The 24,523-nt window shown below is 40.1% G+C and overlaps 1 protein-coding gene across 1 annotated transcript in view; it reads left to right on the forward strand.

Annotated features, from left to right (window-relative positions):
- Positions 1-24,523, forward strand: part of GPC6 (glypican 6) — a 723,711-nt gene that overhangs the window by 677,219 nt on the left and 21,969 nt on the right. The gene's annotated exons all lie outside the window — the stretch shown is intronic.

The following is a 24,523-nucleotide window of genomic DNA, read 5'->3' on the forward strand; positions in this document are numbered from 1 at the left end:
TGTCATTTGTTCCTTAATGTGTCCCCATGGCAAAGGCACCATAATCACTTCAAGGCCACTCATTCTCATGCTATAACACTCTCTCTACTCTCAGCCATTCACTTAATCAGAGACAAAACAGAGATTAGAAGGGCATCATTGTAGAAGGAAGATCTGAGCAAGACATTTATGTCTTATAACCACGCAAAATTTAACTCTGGCCTCCTAGACCAGGGTGACCAAAGCCAGACTCTCACTACAGGATATGAGCCACCCTCTAGAGGTACTCAGGGGATGCTAAGGACACAAGCCTGTTGCTGAATTTTGCATCCAGGAAAGAGCCCACACTCACTCTGGAAGCTCTTCAAAAAATGCAAGTGAACTTATCAGGCTTTCAGGAAGGGCTTTGATGCTGCATGGTGATCACACAGTTGACTTTATATGCACACCTCAATTTTTTTTCCCCCATTTGGAACACTAGAGTGTCTGCTGCTTAGAACCTCTGAATTTGTTTTGTACTTATTCAGGTAGCCATTCCCTAAAGGAATTGGAAACTGGGAATCCTTTTACACTATTAGTAGTGACACATAGCAAGATTAACATTAAGGTTCTCTTTAGGATTTATTGCACTTCTGAGAGCAATGTTATCTGATTTTTATACCTTACTTCTCTAGCTGTTGGCTTGCTGAAATGTGTTCTAACAAAGAAAGCAATATTCACACTATGATCCAGACCAATGACTAATTTCCAGCAAGGAGTCCAAGGCTCCAACTTTATTTGCACCATTTAATTTTTAATGGATTAAAATGCATAGTTGGGGTAAAAGAGCAATGATAAGAACATACCTGTTAATTCTTGCTGCAGTGGTGGAAGTTGCCATAGTAACTTATCAGGATTAGTTAATCAAGCTTTGCCTGTTATCAGAAACCAGATGGAGCAAAGACTCCAAACTGTGGATCTTTAGGCAGCTATTAAAAGTCAGATTGATGTTCAGCTAGAGGTAAATAGGGCAAGGGTGCAAGGGTCTCTCAGATAGAAATTGTAGGCATAATATGTTGCTATAAAGGAATTACAGAGAAAAATGGAGTTATGAGGCACAGCAAGAAGTGTCTTAAATTTCTATTCATAATATTCAAATATTATTCTGGTTCAGAAAGTATGTTCATTTAAATAAGGTTCTGATATTCCATATGGTTTGCTCCATCCCTTATATGACTACTGTCATATTTACTTAGTGACAGCTATTTGTCTTCTCCACTCAGTCTTCCAGGGGGAGCCCAGCAAAAGAAAATCAAATTGTCCTAGTCATCTTTCATATGTCATCATTTATAACCTGAAGGAACCTACCTGTTTTTCTTTTACAGTACCTTCCTATGCCTGGGGTGTCATTTGTGAAGGAGGAAAGCAGTTTTCATGGGCCAGTGTGGGGAGCAAAACTTGTTTCATGGACTATGACAACAGAGAAAGATGCTGTATTTTCCACCAAGGGTTCACTGGAGAGAGGAGGGGGATACTAGGGAGAAGCCTGTTTCTCCATGTGTGAACGTGCAGGCTGAGAGGTTCAAGATGGCCAGGAATTTGGCTGCATGCTCAGGTACATGAGCACTAAAACTCTCAAGACCTTTGCTTGGAAACACAAAGTGTGCTCTCCTCTCCTGTTCCCAGCAGCCAAAGAGGGCACACAGTAAAGTTTTTACTTTTTCCCTGTACGTATAATTTTTAATTTGCCTGTAGGCTTCACATATGAAAGGCCATGACATGGGCAGCACAAGACAGTGTTTAGTGCCCTGCACCTGCTGGTCTGTACCATAAGGGATGGCAGCAGAAGCACTGCACCCTGGTAAACATATCCCACAATTTTAAGTGTGGAGCATGCTATGCTGGCTGCTAGCAGGGCAGCAAGCTGTTAACCTGCACTGCAAATTCAGGGGAGGGAGGCCAAAATCATGAGCCTTGTGTAGGCTTATCAGTAGAGAAGAAAAGCCAAGAGGTGCTTTTCACCAACACAGTCACCAGCTTTTAGCCTTTGGGGTGCATAGTAAGACAGTTTGAGATAACTTCACTCTTCATCAGAAGAGGTACTAGTCCTGAAAGGATCCACAGGCATCAGATGAATTTGAATTTCAACAAGCTAATCAGAAAACCCAAGGTTAGCCTTGCTTGGGAACCTTGGGAACCTTGGGAACCTGCTGTTTTATCCCTGTGAGTCCACTTGTTACTAAGCATCCATCTAGTTTCCATGAAGAGCACTCATCTGCACATTTTCCTTTTGATAGTTTGCCAGGTTTTTCTAAGTAGGTAAATAAATGAGATAAAAATTGCTAAAACCACCTTGAAAGGAAGTGTAAACACCACAGAGATTTGGCTTGCATAGTACATTTCTTAAAGGGCTGGAAGCCATCTGTGGGATGATGTGAGGCAAGTTATATCTTCTGAAAATAATTGAACCCAAGAAGCATAAGAGCAAAAAAGGAGGATGGGTAATCCTGTTCAGATAAAATGAAAAGTAATTTTACCTTTTCTCCCATACCTCATTGAATTAAACCATTTTGCACATTGAAAAAAATCATGCTGCTTTTTTCTTATTCATTTTTATGGATACAATTGTTTTTAGGATTCCTGAAAAGAGGAGTCTATTATCTAAGAGTTGTACAAACATACAGCTTTGGCACCAAGAACTTGAGTCAGAAATTAATTCAGATGCCAACCACCCCAACCCTTGGCTATCAAACCACATTTCCTTTGAAAACAGGCAGGGGATATGAGTAAGGCAGACAGTTCTTTTTTGTTTCCTGTTTATCTGGGGTTGGTCAGGACTAGAAACAAATAAGCAAATAAAGGAAGTAAAGCAAGCTCCTGACATAGTCTGCTATCTGAGGTTGAAGTAGAATTGCAGCTATATTTTACAGCTTTCAAAGGTTCAGAAACATGAAATACTCTGGTTTTGGGGTTCTTTAAAGTTCAGCTTTAAAAAATTATTATCACTTGGTATCTCCTTGCTTTGGTGCATAGCACTGCAGAAGCTGGAACACATCTGTAGGTCTGCATAGTCCAAGCTAGAATCCTGGAGAATGTCACTGGCATTTAGAGACCAGCTGCAGGATTGCTCTGAGAGCAGTCCACTGATTGCTCGGTTACTTTTCACCTTTCCGGTTCTTCTTGATTTCTGCTGTTTTTCAGGTTGCCTTCTTGCATATTGTAATTCTTAAAGAAATTGTTGTCAGAATGGTAAAGTTCCCCTGGATTTAATGATTTAAGGCTCCTTCAGGGAATTTATTAGTGGCTTGGGGTTTGGGTTTGTTTTATTTTTGGTAACTCTTGTGACAGAGATTTCTTTTCCTCTGTAACCTACAGTGGAGTTCTAACCCTTTGGCTTTTCCATCACAGGATGCAGTCATGCATACAGTAACTGAGTTATAAATTCAGCTTCACAAGCTGTTGTACTGTAGAATAAAATAAGACAGGCAAAGCACCTGTAAGAAACAAAACTTGTTTAGATGTAGGTGGCTTTGATCAGCAAATGTGGCAAGGGCATGGGAAAATAAATAGGTTTGTCTTAAAATAGGACATAGTTTAAAGTCATTCCCAGTGTGAAAGTATTCTCTTTGCGCAGCTGAAACATAAATAATGTAAGATCAATGTTAGATGTTGGCTGGTCTATTCTGAAAACGAGACTGTAGAAAATGTGCAAAATAACCACCACCAATAAGTTTGCTTTGCTGTATGCCTCAAGACAGAGAAATTGAAAGAACATGTAGAACTAGGCATGAGTTGATGGAGAAATTAAACCACAAAATGACAGGAAGACAGAAGATGTAATGACCAGCATAGGCTGGTTTGACTGGTTGTTTGAATTAAAATGATTACATATGCAGCCTCAGGAAATAAAAGCTCCCATTCCATTCAACACAGTTTATAAAGTTTTGCTCCAGTAATGAAAAATGGAAATTAGCCTCTCTAATGAATTATAGCAATTATCTCTCTGCTGGGGCATGGCAACTCAGAATCCACTTGTATTCCCCCAAGAAAAGAAGCAGTGTGTGCTGTTATTCACCACACACCTTGAGAAATTCAACAACATTTTCTTGTTATTGTTTTTCTGAAGCACAAGGCTTCTCAGCTGCCAGCTTATGGTGCTTCTGGGTTTCACACTATGAGTAGCCTTCACTTACACAGGCACTCTCTGTGTATGAGCAGCAGGCTGGCAGAGAATTAGGTTGATTTCTTATACTGCTACATGGCAGTAACTTTTCCATGAGTTGTGAATCTGGTTAAAATAAAATCCAAGTTGTTTCTCATTTATGGACCTTAGCTGATTTATGCAAAAGGAAAATGGTGCAAATCATATTTTAAACAAATTAATTTATTTTCTGTGCCACCTGTCATGGAAGAAAATCAATGCTGGTATTTCTATGTTAGTAGAACTTTATCTAGATTTCCTGATTGGCATAAGTGATGCACTAAAAGTACTATGATTAAATCCAACTGCACTTTATTTTACCATACATGTAGATTTTCTCACACACAAAATGTTTACATTCAGGCTAGCTCAAATACATTTTTGTCCAAAACCATTGTCTAAAAATTGGGGATTTTGCCCAGGAAATTATATTGAATTGAGCAAAAAAGTGAACTATTATGGGTAAATAACATTTATTCCAAGTTAGAAAGTGTGTCATCTCTTGGACTTTTTTTTTCAAAGAAAAAGCATATTCAATGTGTCCTCTCCTATAGAATTAAGTTGATGTCTACTTAAATCAATAAAAACTGAAATATTTTTTACTGTGAGATCACTATTGAGAGATTTATACAAGCTGTTCATTGGCAATGTATCACAGCTAGGCTGGAGCATTATTTTTAGGAAAGATATTAGGTTAAATCCAAGGCATTGGGAGCATCTGGAAAGTCTTTATCTGAATGTTTTCATGTGATAAAAGCACAGATATATTTGTATCATATAAGGACAACATATGTTCATATAACTGAGTTTTTCAGAACTTGCAGACCAAAAACTTCACAGTCTAAACAGAGATGTTTTGACCACCCAGAAAAGAAATTTTTTAACATCCAGTGTCTGTACCTCTATTCAACTGAGAACAACCTCTGCAATTAATTGCTTAAAATGAACGGAGCCTGTTTTCTCTCTTTCTTTTGACAGTGACAGATTCTTTACATCATGAACAGCCCTAGCTATAAATCTCACTTAAGGCCAAAGCTGTGCATCATCTCATTGTCAGTGCTCAGCCACCACACGCCACACTCGCAGGCTGCGAGCTCAAGTCTCAGAATTCACAGTCTTTGATAAAAACTGCACCAGGAGCTGCTGCCTCGACACACCAGGATAACCCTGGGTTCTGGAGGCAGCAGGTGCCATCCTTCAGGGTGAGTGTTCCCAGGATGGCTGGGAGAGCCTGTGGCCACCAGCTAAGCAAGAGGCTTACAAATGCTGGGGAGCAAAACAGAACAAGCTGGAGAGTTTTGTGCCTCAGGAGTTTGCACAGCACTTTGTGCTGTAAAACAGGGAGCGCTGGGAACAGTGAGACTGGCTAATTTCCAGTACACTTCCATGATACTTTATTGCAATGAAAATAGACCAGAACAGTGTAGGAGAGGGGAAGAAGCCTGAGGTTTCATCTGAGGAAAGCAGAGTCTTTCTGTGACAAGACTTCATCCTGTGGCTGCTGTTTTAGCCCTGTGGGTCCACTTGTTATTACTGTCCGTGAGTAACCTATTGGCAAATTGCCATCTCTTTAAGGTCTTTCTTTTTTTTTCTCCTCTCTTTATGCAAAATCTTTAATGGTTTCTGATCTCTCAGTGAGATATCACTGCTCTTTTCCCTCCCGTTTTGAACTTTACAAGTAAAAATGTGTTACAGGTCAGCTCTGTGCTCGGCAGTAACACAGCCTAAAAAGTCAGAAGCCGGCTCTGGGTGAGCTGGTGTAACCCTGCCACTCACCATGCCACAGCATGGGAAGCTGCCAGCTCACTGGAAGCAATAAAGATATTTTAGCACCATTCTGCAGCTCTTGACCTGCCTCTCCACAGGACTAATTCATTCAACTGACATGTAGCCTGCCATCCAGCCACTGGGTCTATAACCAGCCTGGCTGGGGTGACCTCAAGGATCTCTGACTGGTATGATGTAGCTGTGCTCCTTGTCCATCCTTTTTCCCATTCAATCCCCTCCAAATAAGGGCTTTCTGTGTAATTTTTTTCTCATTTATAGCTTTTGTGTCTCCTAGGGGAGCATACTTGATGCTGTTGATGTTTTCTGTTAACAGCACTGCTGTAGCCAAGCATGTATTGTGCAGGGCCTGGTTCTGGTCTGTCCAGCTTGATGTGTGAATTGTAAATTACCTTAGCTAACTTGTCCATGGTATGGATATCACCAACAGGGCGGCTCTTTCTATAGACTGAGATGGAATAACAGAGCTCATGACTCAGAAAGATCCCAGTAGAAATGTAATGAGCCAAGAATGTGGAAAATCATGGTGTTAAATCTGGCCAAACTTGGTGGCCTCATGAAAACTGTTTCTCAGCATGATACCCAGCCTACAGCAATTCCCAAACCATGTCAAAAAGTTGGTCTGGAGAGCTGGCCCATGCCAAAACTGTTCCTGTGATTGATCTCACACTCTATCTGTATGGACATTCAATCTTCAGTGTCTCCAGGGATGTTCCTGGCACTCTTAACTTACTGAAGAAAAAGCTACCAGGCTCAGCCCCAGAATGTAGCAGTGGTAAAGAGTTTTATTTGAACCCTCAAAGAACCAGTGATTCTTTCTCTGTTCTGTAATTCTTTTCCTTAATAAAAACAAAAACAAACAAACAAACAAGTAAAAAATATCCAACAAAACAACCATCTGTACATGAAGGCAGTGACCAGAGACCTCAGTCCACAGATGCAGTGAAATGGGGAGAGGGCAGAAATGAAGTCTCTAGTGGAGATAATGTAGGATTCAGTAGAAAATAAAATTGCTGAGGGACAAAAATGCAGATATCTGGTGATTTTAAAAATCATATTTAGCCCAGTTATACAAAAGGACTGAAGAGCATGCAGTAGGTCATCAGACAATGAGTGAGAAAAGTAAATGTGAGCTTGTGAAAGTATGGAAAATTTTTCCCCCAAGGTAAGGTAGACAACTAAGAGCTTTGACTGCTAAAATAATAAATAAAATTAAATTATTTCTGAAAAGATAGCTCAATTATGTAAATCAAAATACCATTGACATGGAAGAGAGAATAAAATTACAATATTAAGCATATAAAATTAGCAACACAAAAGGGTTATTGACAGAGGCTGATTTGACTTTAAAATATATACTAGAAATTACTGTTCTACTAAAAATTACTTCAGGAAAAGAAGTATGGCAACAGTTTGACACCATATCTTTTAAGCATAGAGCTGCTTAGTCAGAATTCCTATATAGAACTTATGGTTCAAGATCAGTCTTGTGGAAAATGCAAAAATCTTGTTCAGCTGCCTATAAAAAAACCCAAAACTTGAGAACAATGCTGTGAAGACAACAGTTTGCAGATGACCACTCAGAACATCTCTGTCTTCTCTTGTTTTTCACAAAGATCAGCTCTGTAATCTAGCTTAGTAATGCATCCCTGTTATTTTAAGTGACAACATACAGCGTCCCAATTTAAATTCTTCCTTTCAAAACATGGAGAAAACATATATTAAAAACCTCTAGAATGGAGACAGATTTTTCAAGATGTATAAGCACTTCCTGTAATTTCAAAAAGAAGTATCTGGACTGACTAGCTGGCTTATTGATGACAGCAAATAGAGGGAATCACCATTTTTCCAAGCAACTGTGTTCCTCTATGTAACCATGTGTTCCTGTGCAACTCTGTGAAAACCAGTTATAGATCTTGTAGAATTCAGTGTTTATGTTGGTCAAATTCAATATGAGCTTTGCAGGTAGCACAGTTTGGTCCCATAATATATATTTGACAGCATAAGACAGCCCAAGAGAGTGAGCTAAATCACCTATGATTTTAGTCCATTTAGATAAAACATATTTTGATAGAGCCAGAGACAAGGTCATGTGTATGGGAGCAATGACTACCTGCCAGACCTAAAAAATGTGAGACTATCTTGCAAAACAAATGCTTAAGAAGCCTAAGGAGATAGCAGGAAAAAGCAAGAAATGTCCAGCTGCTGTTGCAAGAAAGGTTAGCCATCACACACCAATCATGAGGTGTAACTGAGGATTTATGTCTTTTTCTGAATATGGAACTGATCACTGAACAAAAAAACACTGGGTGTGATCAAGGGCGACCAAAGGTCACTCATTCTGATGGCTGATTCATCAGCTGATGGTGGCTGATTCATTCCCCATCACAGTTTTGGCCCTCACTAATAAATATCCTCCAAGACATGGACGTAGCTTGAAGGATATCAGGAACCACTCCCCAAAGCCAGCAGATGAGGCACAAAGTCCAACTGCCTTTGGCCCCCCAATCCAGCATATTTTTCCTACTCCATTTTATCATCTGCTATCCCAGTATTACCCTCAGAATACTTTGCCCAGATCCTTGGCACTCCTCAGTGTATGTAACACACAGGCATTGGGAAACCCAACCCCCAGTGCTGTGTAAAACAGATGCAGGCATCTTGCCTCATGCATCAGGGCCAAATTCTTGAGATCTTTTCTAGAAAGAGTCATATTCTCCCTCTGTCATTTTCTAGCCTTTTTTCATCTCTAGAAAAATCCAGGGCAAAGAGAGAAAGTTCTTTTGCAAGAGCTTAAGACTGTGTTCTTTCTGTAACATCAACAAATCCAGGGTGTTAATTCAGAAAAGAAGAAATATTCCTTCCAGCAGATTGGATAAAATTTGGAATAGATCTTGATAAAAGGCTCACTGCTAGTATAATAGTACAGCAAACCCCAAAGCAACATGTAATGCATTCTTGGCATAGCATTCAGCTTAGTAAGCAGTGAGGCTGTGGTTATATTCCATGCTTACTCTATTTTTCAAGTGAATTCTATATTTCATTCTAAATAGAGTACACTACAATAATCCAAATCTTGAGCTGACAAAAAGGTATGTGACAAGTTTTTTTAAGGTGGAGAGGTTGTGTTTGCCTTTACAGGCAAAGATGGCTATATTATTTGGGGCTGTAATTGCAAGCTAGGCATGCAAGAGATTCTTAAGGTCTTAACTCACACCCGAATGGCCACCTGCCACCTCCCAGAGCACAGTCACACTCCTTCAGTTTTGATGCTGATCTAATATTTGATCAGCATCTCACCTGAACTTTGCAGCTCGCCCAAGTTGTCTCAGGTGATGTGTAACACATCTGCAGGCAGCTAATCGTCTTCAGCAGCCCTGCCCATGGGGGTGCTCTGTTAGTGAGCTCGTTGCACCAGCTGGAGCCAATGGGACAGATATGGAAAGTTTCATCAACATGCTGTGTGCAGGCACCAACTCCCCCAGTCCCGTTTTGAGCTAGCTCAGTTGTTTCTTTATTGTGCCTGTAATGCAATTCATTCAGAGCAGGAAATAATCCCCAAGTTAGAAATAAAGTGCTTGACTTTCACGTTTCAAGGGAGGGCTGCTAATTAGCTAAAAATCTCACACCATTTTATTTATATAGAAAGCAAATTTGATTTTGAAACCACTGAGAAGCAATAACCACAGAACTTTATGATGTCACTACTAAAGAGATGTTTTTTCTGGCTTTATTTATGACCTAATTTTATACAAAGCGCCTGCAGTGTTGTGGGCATATAGGAATACCAACTAAGTGCAGGGAAATCAGAGGCCATTTGAAAAAGTCATTTGCTCAGTGATCCCCATGGGCTGATTCCAGTAGAGGATTCAGGTACTTGTAAATTATGTCACAGAAACACCAAACTTTCAAGCCTTCAAGCAGCTGGATCCTGGTGATGAGTCAAGGAGGAGAAAAAAATAGGAGGCAAAGCCAAAGAAACTTAGAATTCTGATTTAAAATATGTGCACTGAGTAAGTGGTGAAAGTGCATTGACAGGTGACCTGATCTGGCCAAAGGACTATTCTGTACCATAGAACATCATGTTCAGTATGTAGAACGGGGGGAGTTGGCTGGATGGGGCTGATCCCTGCTCAGGGATGAGGTGGGCATGGGTCAGTGGGTGGTGCACAATTGCACTGTACATCACCCATTTCTCTTGAGTTTTATTTCTCTCTTTCCTTTTCCTTTTCATCATCATCATTTTTTAAATTACTATTGTTATTGTTGTTCACATATTAAACTGTTCTTATTTCAAACCATGGGCTTTACCTTTTTCCAATTTTCTCTCTCATCCTACCAGGAGAAGGGCAGAGGGGAGGTGAGCAAGCAGCTGCATGGTACCTCATTGCCAGCTGGGATTAAATCATGGCAGTAGCCAAATTGCCTTCACAGGGGAGAAATATACATTTGAGTCTACTTGTTTCCATTTGAAAACAAGTGCCACCTTGCCATAGGAACTCCACAGCTCAGTATATAATAAATACTAACAATGGCTGTAAATATATCAACAATGGTTCAACCACTGCTTTGCAGAGTGGGGTGCATACCCACTGTGCCCACATTTCTAGCTGGCTAGGTTCAGGGGCCCCAGCTTCCACAGTGTGGATTTCAGGGTGGCCTTTGAGACACACCTGGCTTTGCTGAGCTGTGTACTCAAACCAGTCCATCTCTCTCTCGCTTTCTGAAGTGCTACACTTTGTAATGCTACACTAGAAACAGCCACACCAGCTCTCACCCAGATGCCTGTAAAAGCTCTTCTGGGGTGACTATGCCTCATTTCAAGGTCTTGAATTATTTCTTAATTTAGAAAAAGAGGGAGAGCAATTCTTTACGTGGGCAGATTTTGATAGGACAAGAGAGAACGGGATTTAATTAAAAGAGGAAAAATTTAGATTGGATATTAAGAAGTAATTCTTCACTGTGAGGGTGATGTAACGCTGGAAGACGTTGCAAAGAGAAGCTGTTGACATCCCATCCCCGGAAGTGTCCTAGGCCAGGGTGGATGGGGCTTTGTGCAACCTGGTCTCGTGGAAGGTGTCCCTGCCAAGAGCTGGTTGGAACAAAATGATCTTTAAGGTCCTTGTCAACCCAAACCACTCCATGATTCTCTGATTCCATTATTCCTGGATAGCTGTACTAAGTAATAGAAGAGAGATTAGTATCGTGGTGAAGATTACTCTCCCTCACACCATAACTCCAAGCCCAGGACCCCCTTTCCATTCAGCTATTAGCAGCAGAAGGGATGTAAATGCAAAACATACAGCTCTGCAGGGTGGTTGTACCATATCTCACAGCTTATTTTGGCTATCAGCCAAATGATAATGACAGGTTATCAGCCTGTAGGTCACACAGGCTCCATGGAGTCAGCTTTCCTCTATGTAAAAATCTAAAAGAGAGAACAGAGAACCTCTGGGAAGAGAGATAAATTTCTCAAAAGTAAATTTCCCTTACAAGAGATGTAAATTTCTCTTCCAAGTAGAGCATGCTTGGAACCACGCAAAACTGTCTCTTGATTTTTTTAAGGGTTTACTGCTTAAACCGTTTTGGTCATTTGGAGCCTAAAAAGTAAACACTGTCTCCAAACACTTCTCTTCTGGAAAGATGTAAAATTGCTTGTCTCAGGAGGGAGAACAAGTCATCACCTTATATCCACTCAAGGCAATGTTCAAAAGTTTTATTCATATATACATCAGCTTAAATCTCAGCTTCAAGTGGTATGACCCAGCTGCAAAAGCTGCCAACTCCCAGATGTTTTTTGTCTCCAGCTGTATACTTATCTCTCAGAAGACTACCCTGGGTCAGGGGATGGCAGAGATTATCCATATTTCTTTCCTACATCCAAAGCAATAATTTTAAAGCTGCACAGTCTTTCTCACAAGTCCTTGTCTGGGTCTTGTCTAGGTCATATATTACTACTCCCTATGAAAACTGCAGAGTCTTACTAGATTGACTATAAAATATCTTCAGGTTGCTGCAGGTTTTTGATTTGTTGCACAGTACTAGATGAAAATCCTCTCAGCTAAATATGAATGAAGACTCCAGGTTTATATAGCAGCCTTGCAAGAAGAGAAGGTCATCATAACTCTGTCTTCTGAAAAGAAAATGAGGGCTAAAGGAGTGTAATTAAGAATTTTTTCTCCAAGTAGAAAGTAATCTCTGTATTCAAAGTGTTTGAGGGAGTGATGGGAACCACTGACACTTACCACACATTCTGTCTTGACAGGTATTTGGGGTGGTGCCAGCAGTAATTTTTAAATTTTTTAAAATATATTTGACACCAGCTGATAGAAAAGGTCCATTATTAGTGCTTTAAGAGAAAGGGAATTGACTGCAAATCATTTATCATTGTAAACCTGACAGAGGCTCTGTGATCTTCATTTTGAGGATTTGTCATCAGAACCAAGCACGATGCTTAATGCTGTGAAAAACACCAAGCAACGTGTGGAGATCCATCATGCCAGTAACATACACAGTTAACTGGGCCAAAGTTACTCCTTCCCAGGCAGGCTGGCAGCACGTTTCAGGAGAGGCAAGAGGACTCCCATCAGCTGCAGTGCAACCACCCCCATGCAGAGGGCAGAGTGTTTTGGGAGGCTTCTGCCTGAGCTGCTCCTCAGGACACATGGCATCAAGGCTTCTGCATGGCATGACCGACTTCCTCTACCAGAGATATTTTTGTTCCCAGTTCTTTACCCCCTCCTTGTTCTAACACTGCACTTACACAGACAGACAATCTCAGATACATCACAGAAGAATAAATATTGCCGATTTGAGCTGGATTTATTTTTTATAGCTGCTGTCACCAGCTGTGTTTGCTATACAATCTGCTGGCCACAATCACTGCCCTGCTGAGCTAGCTCTGCCCACCAACCTCCCCACAGGGCTTCAGTTCTTCTAGAATGGAATAATTTGCAACAGGATTTTCATATAAGCTTTGCAACAAAAGAGAAATTTCCCTTGCCCCTCTTAGCAAAAATAAAAAAGCAGCAAACTGTGCACACTTCTAGCAAGGACAGTCTCATCCTACTGATTAATGCAGGGTATGGCAGATATTAGGGTGCATTTTTCTTGGCCTGACTGCCAATGTTTCTAAATGCATGGGCTGTGGCTGTCTTTCATCCCCTAAATACCTCAATTGTCACAAAAGTACTAACACACCTTGTCTTGTCCAGTTAGAAGCCCACAGACACACTAACACTGCTCAGAGAACTCTCTCCAATCCCTGCAAGAAATGCTGCCCACTTGTTCTCTTCACTCTTCCCAGGCCTCCAAGAAGTAGCTTACACGGAGAATAGAAAATTGTCAACTTTTCATGTCTGTAAAGCACCTGGCTGTAGAATTTTCCAGAAAATGTTACTGACACACATGAAATTTATTTCATTCACATATGGAGTTAAAACATAGAGAATAAATATTTTTTTTATTTCTTTTCAAATTTAATTTCTAGTTACAGAAGACAACATGATGATTATTACAGTATTATTATTCCCATGTCAAAGAAGATTAAAGCATGGTATGACTCCAGCAGCACCTATAAACACAGTGCACTCCTTCCATACCATATTTTTTATCATCAACATGGCTACATAGAGTCTTTAATGGTTATTCAGCTTTTTTGTGTACTGAACCTCCTTTTTTTCAGAATTCCTTCAGAATTTTGCCCAAAAAAATTGTCAAAACATTTCTGAGATATACTTTTCACTCCCTGTGTTTTCATTCCATAGTAAGTATGCTTGCATCAAATTTTAGAAAGAAATATCAGGTAATATCTATTCCTTTAATTTTTGAATGGCCATTTTAGGTTTCCACACAGGGAGAGTGTGGTCTTTCCTCTAAAAGAATATAAGGGAACTATATCCTTCACATCTGGTCCTGTGATCAATTCTATCAAATATTCTTCTCCACAGAAACAAAGAGAGGAGTCTATTTTATATTTCAGACACTAAGTACTTTAACTGTTTGAGATTATGACTCAGCACTAAGTAATTCTTCTGTTAGGTTAGGAAGTTTAGTTTGGAGCTCTTGTCCTCAAAGGTACATATTTTTAGATAGATATAAATTTGTGTAACATCTACATTTGTATCGGCTGGTGCTTGTGGCCCGCCTGTATTTCCTAAGACTTGGAATTGGATTAATATCTAAAAGAGTCGTTGTAAGGACCATGAGCAATCAACAAACAGATTATTTCAAACTTTTCCCTCATGGTAAGTGAAAAGTGTGCAAAACTCTAAAAGGTATTGGAGAAAAGCTTAATCCTTGGACACTATGCATATATTAACCTCTACAAAGACTTTGATCAAACCCTCAAATGTCATTAGCCCCCTTTCTGTTTCTTCCAGGCCATATAACATCACACACATCAAGAAAATTGACCTTTATTGTTTGTAGGCATGCCCAAGGATATTTACATCATCCCCACACAGCCCAGAAATACCAGTCTCTGTTCCTCACAAGATCTAAATAGCTCACAGTGCGTGGAAAGCAGAATTGCACACCCATACAATAATCTAGATCAAAAGGGACTCCTGGAGTTCATCTGGTTCACCCCTGCCACCTCCTCATCACATCCTCATTTGGTTCAAAGCAGAGAGAATTTCAAAGATGGTTCTATCTCCAAGTCAGATCAGGTTGCTCAGGGCCTTGCCTGCATCAGGTGAATAAATCTGTTGCTACCAGGATAGAGAACCCAATTGGTTGGACATGTGAAAGAGCACAAATTCCCCACAGCAACATTTCAATATCTAGCACAAGCAGCTTTCCCAACTCGTCCATCTGAGACAACATAGTCACGGACAAAAGCAAAACCAAAACACCCCCTTCAGTTTCACGCTGAAGCCAGTGCTTTGATATCAGTACATGCTCTAGAAACACCCCTCAGTGATGCCCATGCTGTCTGCAGAGAACAGCAGCTGGAAATCTCCAAAGGCATTTTCTCCACAGGGTATGAGTGGAAGCTCTGAATTTTGATTATTCTGTTCCTTTTTTCAGAGGTAGGGGTGTCTACCCATGAACCCCTCAGTAGACAGCACAAGCAAGATGTGTCAGATTTTGCTCAGGGGGCATCAGACACAGAACACCTTTGTAATGATGGCCAGGTCAATAAATATCTGCGTCCTCAGGGGTTTCCATACTGCTGAGGACTCTGAGAAAAAATAATGGAAGAAAACAGCTGTTTCCTCCATTGTGTAGCTCTAAACCATCTTGCCTACAAAGTGCCTGACCCTTCAGTGGGTTCTCTGGGATCCCAAAATACACCTTCTCTGCTTCCAAACAGAAATGCAAGGGAGCCAATTCTCATTCACATTGTTTTGTCTTAAAACAAAAGGAACAAGAAACATGCTTCACTCACTGCTCTCAGGAGATGATGCTGCTGTCACTCTCCCCTGCCCAGCAGGCACTGCTGGGACACATTTCCCATGGGCAAGCACATTTGCACCCCTTTGTGCTGAGCAAAATGCACACAGACGTAACAGATGTCAAAGACCTTCAATTACTGAACGCCTAACTTTCCTCTCAGTGCACCACATGATTGAGTCCTAATTGAGCATCACATTCCTCCTGGATGCAAAAGCAAACCATTATGGACAAATGAGTCAAAAAGCCAAAATAAAAATCAGTCAGATAGCTCAAGCACGCCTGACAGAGCTATTTAAAGGATTCTGACCATTAGCTATCACTTCGATTATATCACTTTTCATGCTGACATGAAAGGTGGCAGAGGAGCTATTTTCTCAGTCTCTTGCTTCTTCACAAAAGGAGACAAGCATCAGGCAAAAAATATTCAGAAAAAAATGTTACCTGTCTTTGTTACCATTTCATCTTCACCTGACTCTTATGTTATTATCTGGGGTGGGGATAACAGCCAAATACTATTTTTAGGGCTTTCAAATAGTCTGAATATGAAAAAGATATGCCTACATATGGATGACTACACTGTTTTTTAATACTTGATCCCCATATATATTTTGCATATATATTTTATTTTTTTTTGTGTGTATATATATATATATATATATACATATATATATATATATATACATATATATATATGGCATCTTTTCAATATTTATGTTTCATGGGTTTATGTACAGTTGTCTACAAGACTGTGAACATCATAAGTTTACTTCCTCGCCTGTTTTCCAAAAAATTGCTGTGTTTTAAACCAATGATTACCTGTGTGGTTCAAAGCCTAGTTTTATGAAAAGTTAGGGAATGCAATTTGAGGCTGGCTTTGCTTGAAATTAAACCATTCCTCAGAGTATCTTGTTATCTGTCTTTCTTCACATACATACACACACACAAAATTTCTCACAGCAATGCCTTTCCTTATAATTAAAAGGAGGGAAAATACAAATAATAAGTCTCTCACATGTCCAACCAAATGGGTTCTCTATCCAATGAGCAATCCATTCAATGACTGCTGGTTTCACTGCCATAGGAAAGAGGGGAGTTCCCATACAAACCTCCAACTAATTTTAACTGCAAGGTAATCAGGGGGCTGCAGCACATGGCACACAAGGAAAGGAGAGAAGCATTGTTCAGGCTGAAGAAGTGTAAGCAAAGACAGAATCTCATTGCTGCCTTCAACTACCTCATGAAAGGTTAGTAAGAATATGGAGCTATATCCTCATTGCAGTGACATGGCCAAAGAATGAGAAGCAGTGGACACAAGCAACAGTACAGGAAAATTCAATTAGACTTTATGTTTTTTGTTTTTTTTTTTGGTGTAGTGAAGGTGACTGAGTATCAGAACAGACTGTTGAGAAACTTGGGATACTTCCCTCTTTGGAGATATTCAAAACCTGTTGTAGGCAAGGCCCTGAGCACCTTGATCTGACTGGGAGATAGAACCATCTTTGAAGTTCTTCCTGCTTGGACCAAATGAGGATGTGATGAGGAGGTGGCAGGGGTGAACCAGATGAACTCCAGGAGTCCCTTTTGATCTAGATTATTGTATGGGTGTGCAATTCTGCTTTCCATGCACTGTGAGCTATTTAGATCTTGTGAGGAACAGAGACTGGTATTTCTGGGCTGTGTGTGGGTGATGTAAATATCCTCGGGCATGCCTGCAAACAATAAAGGTCAGTTCTTGTGATGTGTGTGATGTTATATGGCCCGGAAGAAACAGAAAGGGGGTTGATGACATTTAAGGGTTTGATCAAAGTCTTTGTAGAGGTTAATATATGCATAGTGTCCAAGGATTAAGCTTTGCTCCAATGCCTTTTAGAGATTTTAAAACCAAATCACTTCCCTCTTTTGACTCCTGGCTGAACCTCCTCTTTTACTGAGGTTATGTCCTTTTTCTCTCTCAATTTATATTCTTTCTTTTCTTCTCAAAAAATGAGATATTAAAGTCTTCATTTTCTAAAATTAAATGTTTACCCTTTTTCTAATTTACCTCATCAGTACTGCTCAATGTAAACACCAGCAATACAACTTGAATGACAGTTTTGGGGCTCTGTGTATCTATCTGTTCATTAGGACATGGCCCAGTGCCAATAGCAATCTGTCAGTGAATTTTGAATCAGATCTTGTAGACCTAGATGCAAAAAGAGTGGACACACTGAGTGAGCCCAGAGCTGAATCCAAATCTTTGAGTCAGGCATTAGCATTACTTATGTCTGGGGACAGATTTGTACCTCACTGTGAGATGTGACACAAGTTCCAGAACTTATACTAAGAGTCTGCAAGCTTGGTCTCAGAAACATATAAAAACATTCCATTTAGAATTGTTTCAGTAATTTGTTTCTAAGGAAGAAAAATTACCCATGGGAAAGCAAACTTTAGCAGTGATTTGTTGACTGAAAATATCTGGGAGCCACTAGCTAGAAATAGCCAGTCATTGCTTAGGGCAGATGAATATTTTAGATCTTGACTTCCTTGATATATTTGGTGTTTTACCCATCAGCACCAGGAAGCACCTCTACATATAACCTGGATCATAAATTTATGTATGTTCACCATAGCATCACCTTGAACCACTAGCAGAGGTTGTCTTCCAAAATGGACCTCAGGCATGCCAAAGCTCATTATGACAGCATTCACCGGCACATGGAAAGCCCAGGTTTAGTTACTTTCCCTGGCTGATGAGATTGCAACCTCCCATCTTCCTAGAAAGGGGCTTATCCATCACCTGTCATCCATCCTAATACAAGAACATCCTCCTTGATGAACTCTCTAGCACAAGGAAATGCGTTGAGATGCCTTGGGATAAAATGTGGGAGTGTGAATGAGCCTGGCTGTGAAATTCAGTGATTAGGAATCTCCCATACCTCCCAGTTAGTTAGCATTTAAGGTGACTTATCCTCCTTTCAGTTTCCAGCTGTTCTTTGGTTGTTGGTCTCTGTGCCGACAGCTTGGTTTGCACTTGATGTAAGAGTTTGAGCACTTGAACAATCCTTGGAAGCAGATTTCATATACTTTACTGTCACCTCTTTACATGAAGTATGGACAAATACAGCACAGCAAGAGTGAGGAGTGACGAATTCAAGTTTCTTTTGCTGTTTATCAGTGGAACACTGATTGTTTCAGTGTTGTCATTAAAGAATATTAAACCTTGCCAATAAAGTTTCTTATTTGTTAGGGTTTGGAAGGCGGATGAAATACATTACTAAACTGTGAATGCATCATCGGTGTTGTCTATTCTATTAGAACTAATGATAGGCAGAAAAGATACAAAAATGCAGCATAAAAATTATATTGCCAGTTTTTGACAAACTGTAGCTTTATGGTACCTGTCATTTTGGAATGCCTTCAGTTCTGAGGAACACTAAGATGAGGTCATTTAGATATTATTGACTCTGGCATTATGGCATCAGTCATCAGTATTTAAAGCATTTAGCCCTCCATGAGGAGCTTTGAACTATAAATGGCATTCTGTAATAAGAACAGCTTGCTGTTTTATAACAGTGACACCAGATGTGTGGTCCCTTCCTGTGGCTGCCTGTACTGCCACAGGAACTTCTGTGGGTCTCATGGTGCTTGGAACAGCACTTTCATTGAAGACAATGAAACTATACCCATATTAGAATATAGCAAGCATCTTTTTATTTGCCTATATATTTGAACTCATTCTAACTAGATTGGGCTGTCTTTTCTGGAGTGATTTTAATGGAGTTTGGAATCAGTGAGCAAACGAACAAACTCTTGTTTGTAAACAGAGTAAACAGGAGGTGCAGAATACATATTATTGCAAGACACCACATTCCTTTACCAGAGCCCACAATTAGGCTAATAACACTACACTCAGCTTTTTCTGCAAATGGCCTTGTTTTTCAGCAGGGCTGAGCACTGACTGTTACAATGATTTTGCAGGAAGGCTCTGCTCATTCATCCCAAGCGTGCAAATGTGGACATAGCGCATTAACTCAGACACCCTTTTAAAACAAACCTGGGCATAATGTTCACAAATCAAACTGTACATAGAAAAAGAAATCTAGAGCCTAACATTAAGTTCAGTGAGGTCAATATAAAAATTTCCATTCATTTTCTTAGGTTTTGGTTGAGTCACAATGAAGATTCAGAAGGTGTTCAGAGCATGAAGTCACAGTTTTGAATTTCTTGTGGTCTAAGTGTAAACCCTGAAGTACAAATAAAAATGCTAAATACATTCAGTTCACAGAGATAGCCTTTCCACTAGCCACTCACCACTAGCCTTTCCAACTTAAAACATACCAGCAATTAAGTTTTCATCCCAATTTGCCTTAAATAAGCATGATATTGTTACCATTTACAATTTCCAACTCTCTGTGAACTTCATAGTTCCAGCTTTCCTACTTGTGTCCATCCATAGTCTGTACCCAGCCTGCAGACCATGTCTTCTAAGTTACTGGCAAAGAAGCACTTCCCAGATGCTCATCAGTGTCAGGCAAGCATGAGATACATAGGTATCAAATATTTGAGCATTTAGAATGCAGCTAACTTTTTCACTGTCAGAGCTCAATGCATTTGCTTACATTTGGTACCTACTGCCATTTGAAATTATGTAGATCATGTGAGACACCTGCATGTGGCACAAGGTAGGTGTCACAGCAGGGCTTCTGTGTGATAGCAATCATGCACCCTTCTGAAACCACAGCTGACATCCAGGTGGTGTTCTCTGGGGCATCTCCAACAGCAATGGCAACATTTGGGCAACTGGATCACATCCACCAAGATAGGCAAAGGAGTTTCCTTATGTATTGCAAATATCAACCTGGGCTGCCTATAAGGGTGCATTGATGCCACTAGAGAACAGGCTAGGATATGATCCTGGCATTTTGAGGCTCTGCAGTGTAAACTGCCTTGATCACACTGATGAGGACTCATTTCCACAGAAGCAAACTGCCTGTACCCACAGACCAAACCTCTTGGTCCTGGACCTCCTGTGGGTCACGCATTGTGTTGCTGTAGTCTAAGAAAATACTGATTGTGTGTGTGTGTCTTCAAGCAATCTGAAATAACGGGAGAGCTGTGTGTGATCCATCCATGTGGCAGCACTGAACTGAGCATATGTGTCACTGCATCCTTGAACGTGGCAGGAAAGATGCATGGCTGTGCAAGAGAAGGCAAAGCCTGCCAGGATAGCATTAGAGAGCTGTACAGAGCACAGGGTATCATAAATATGCAGTCTCATGTGCAACTGCCTGCTGGGAGCCATCTCTGGAATGAAGTCTCCACCAAGCCATGGCAGGACATTGCAATTGAGAAAGCATTTGGGGTGATGGAGCACAGTTCCAGGGAACATGTTAACCATTTAGCACCATGAACTGCCTGAGGTCTCATGTTTGAGCCATTTCTTATTTTTATGAAGTAATGTATATCTATCTTCAGTGGCTACTGGTTAGTATTATTGATACTAGGGTTAAAAATGTATGCTTATACAAACATACGTACATTTGTAACTTTTTAACTATAAGAGAAATATCAATTAGAGTGTGCTTGAAATTTTGGTATAATTTTATCCTGGGCTGTGTCCAAGTTCAATAGAAGGACTGAGGTGAGCAATTCTGCTCAGTCTTCCTGAAACTTATCATGCCAACTCCCTTAGCACACCATATAAAGCACCATGTTCAACAGCACTCCTGCCTAAGGTGTGTGAGACTGGTGTACTCATTGATGTAACCTACATCTCATGGAGAGTAGATGGTCTGTGGATAATGTGTATGCCCCTCAAAAACTAGAGCCAGTGAGAATTAAGCACTTAATACTGGCTAAAATCTGTTCCTGGCTCCAATAAAGCTAATCTAAATGAGCATTATGATGCACTACTACTTTAATTTTCGGCAGCCTTCCTGTTGTGGGAATGAGAGTGCTCTGGGGAAGCAAATCATCAGGACATTGATTTAATATCAGTTTTGATTTAAGTTTCTTGCAACACAGTGGGTTATGCTGATTCTCAGCCTGCCTGTGTTGTTATTTGGATTCTGGATAAACAAAGCAGTGTTCATTAGAAAGACATTAGTACTTTTGCTTTGACTTCTCAGGGGAGGAGGAAGGAGGAATATGCCTTACATTTGCTGTCATTTTTAAAATTTTAAACACTGAAAATCGTAGGTAATTTATATCTGATATATTTCCATATCAGCTCAAAATACACTTCATGAATATCACTGCTGGTAGAGGAGCCAGGCTTTCATATGGCTTTGCTGCTCATAAACAACTTTTCTTTTCACAAGTGAATACACAGATCATTTTGTGACTACTGTACTGCAAGCTTCCCACAAACCTGAGTATTTGTGCCTTTCACAGTACCATTACTTTTCTATGTGAGGCATCTCATCCACATATGTCTGCAGGATGTCAGTATCCATTGTGAATATTTTGGTTGTTATGAGGAAATATCTCTTGGGTTTTCCAGGAAGCTTTAATCCCCAAGTATGGATTACTACTATTTTTTTGAAAAGTACTTTTTCATTTCTGAGGTAAACACCTAGGAATCATCTGTTTGCTGAGAAAAAGCAGCTTAGCTTGTCATCCCTAAGGACAACCAGAGCTATCTGCTCCCAGTATTGTATTGGGAAAATTATGTTTATGGTGAAAATAACATTGGTCTGAGCTGTAATGCAAGCTACCACTCATCATATTCAAGCAAGACCAGGTCTTGGTGTTTGGAGTCAAATTAATTTAAGGAGGAATGATTTTAGCATGCTATGAATTTAGTCTGCACAAAATAATTTTGTTCTCCATTGCATAGTATTACACATATCCACTGTACATTTATCAAAATGAATTTTTAATTCTACTCCTAGACTTATCAGGCACATCTTTCTTTCTTTATTTGAATTTATGTACAGTTTGCCTCCTGGACTCACTTGAGCTGGTCCTGTGCATTATTTGTCCCATCCCCCAGTATTGTAACACCTTGTTTCTCTTTTTGGTAAGAATACTCTGTGGATTTTTTTATAAATCTGTGCTATCCTTATGGGAGGTTGTTCAATCTGGTTTTTTCTGGATTTTTTCTTAATGTTTTCTACTTACTGCATTGCTTTTGAATTTCAGAAAAAAATAAAGATCCTAGCACTGATACCTGACTGATGTCTGATTCAGAAGGAAAAATTAAATCATCTACAAAGCGTCCCAAGAATCTGAATCCAACCTAGGCAGCATCTAGCTTGTCAAGCCTTTAAAAAATATTGAAGCATTGAACTTTCATTGGACTTTGTTTTGCAGTGAAGATGTTTCTCAGAAAGTCATTCAGATGTAGCAACTGTGACCAACAAAGTATTTTGGAAAAGCAGTTAACAGAAAAATCACCAAGATTATGCTACTCTGAAATTCTTGTTCAATCATTTTTTCATTATTACAGCATGATCATCCAATGGATTGGTATGAAAAGAGACAGAAAATGTATTTTGTGCACTAAGGTTTGTGTTGCCCCTGGAAGAGTTTAAAAGTAGGATTTTCAGTGCCTGTAGCTTCCAGCCATATTCAAGGGCACCTTGATTTAACTGTAAGCAGTGCCCCAGTGTATAGTCATAGGGTTATTTCTGTTCTTTGGGGAGAAAATCAGGCTGCAAATGCACACATCCTTCATGGCAGAATATCTGTCTAGAGAGAGGAAAGCAGATATATGTATAAGGGTAAAAATCCCAAATATAGCCTCTAATAGGTGTGATAATTATTTTCAGGAAAAAGTGATAAGATGCAGTTTAAATCCATTGGGCACATTGTTCCAATGAATGTGCAGTGTATTTATTAGGGTACTCAAAGGATTTATAGCTGCTCCAAAGACGTACATCTGCTCTATGACTACAGGCAACTTCAGTTTCTAGGGAAAGTTTCTTGAAACTTTTTTTAATATGCTTTAACCTCTTGCATGCTGACTTAACATACCTAAAAGTGGGTTGCCTCACACAGCCTTCACAGGACAAGGCTAAATAATAGCATCCATCTGCTCTGATGCTCACACCGGGCATCTAACACCTCTGCCTTGGCACCATCTCCAAATATACACCTCCCAAAACTTTTGTAATTCCTGGTTTCTGGGAGAGGAAATTGGGGAATGAAGAGTGGATGGAAGGATAGTTTTTCCTGTAGTATCTGATTTAGATTACTTCAGCATGGAGTAGCAGTTAAGTACAGGGGAGTATATGAATATGTACACATATGGAATGATCTGCTGCTCCTAAAAAACGGGTATGCTTGGCAAAACAGCCCAACAGAAGCCCATGTGTACATTGCACAGCCCTACATGCTTTAACCCAGCATATCTCCTGCCCTTTAGCTGTGCTCACACTGACAGGGGCCAAGGAAGAGTCTCTTAAGCCACCTCTCATGCCTGCAGAGGTTCACTCATGTCTCCCCTCAGGTGTTCACAGACCAAAGCTGGAGCTATCACATCCCTGGGAGCTGGTCACCAGATCACAACCTCCTGGTTACCCCAACCACACAGGACAGGCGGAGTCAACTGAGACAGCAGAAGAAGGAGATGCTGTGCTGCACAAAGGAAGAAGAAAATTAGATAGAGATAAAATTGAAAAATTGAAAGGGAAAAATTATCCCAGTAAAATAAGAAGTAATGAATTTTTCATTATATTCCAGTGCAAGTCATTACCACTGTGACAAAAAAAATTTTGAACCTCATCGCCCCTTCTCATAGCTGCTGAATAACTTACCCTCCTCATATGTGCCCATTTGTGGCTCAGGATGTGAACCAGAGAGAATGAAATTGCTTGCTTGATATTTAGAGCAGGGCAGTCAACAACTGTTTGCTCTGCTGGCACATGACCCATAGGTCAGGCACAGATGGATGTTGCCATCCAGAGTGCTGACTCAGGGAGAGCAGGAATGCCAAATGAATGAGCAATCATCGTGATATTTTGTTTAGCATGGAAAACTCAATTAGAATTCTGTACTTCTCCTGCTTCTTGTTCTTCCTTGTGGCAATCTTTTTACACAACACCAAGATGTTAACAGTGCAGAATAAAAGGCATGCTAATAAGTATAATTTCCCTTTTATTTTTTCCCCTGAACACCGCATTTGCTTCATGTTCTTTATTCCGTTGTACATAGCAATTAAATAAAGAAAAACTGGTGCTGGGCTGTTTCTTTCTACAG

This window comes from Ammospiza caudacuta, chromosome 2 (assembly GCF_027887145.1).
Source record: "Ammospiza caudacuta isolate bAmmCau1 chromosome 2, bAmmCau1.pri, whole genome shotgun sequence".
NCBI lineage: Eukaryota > Metazoa > Chordata > Aves > Passeriformes > Passerellidae > Ammospiza > Ammospiza caudacuta.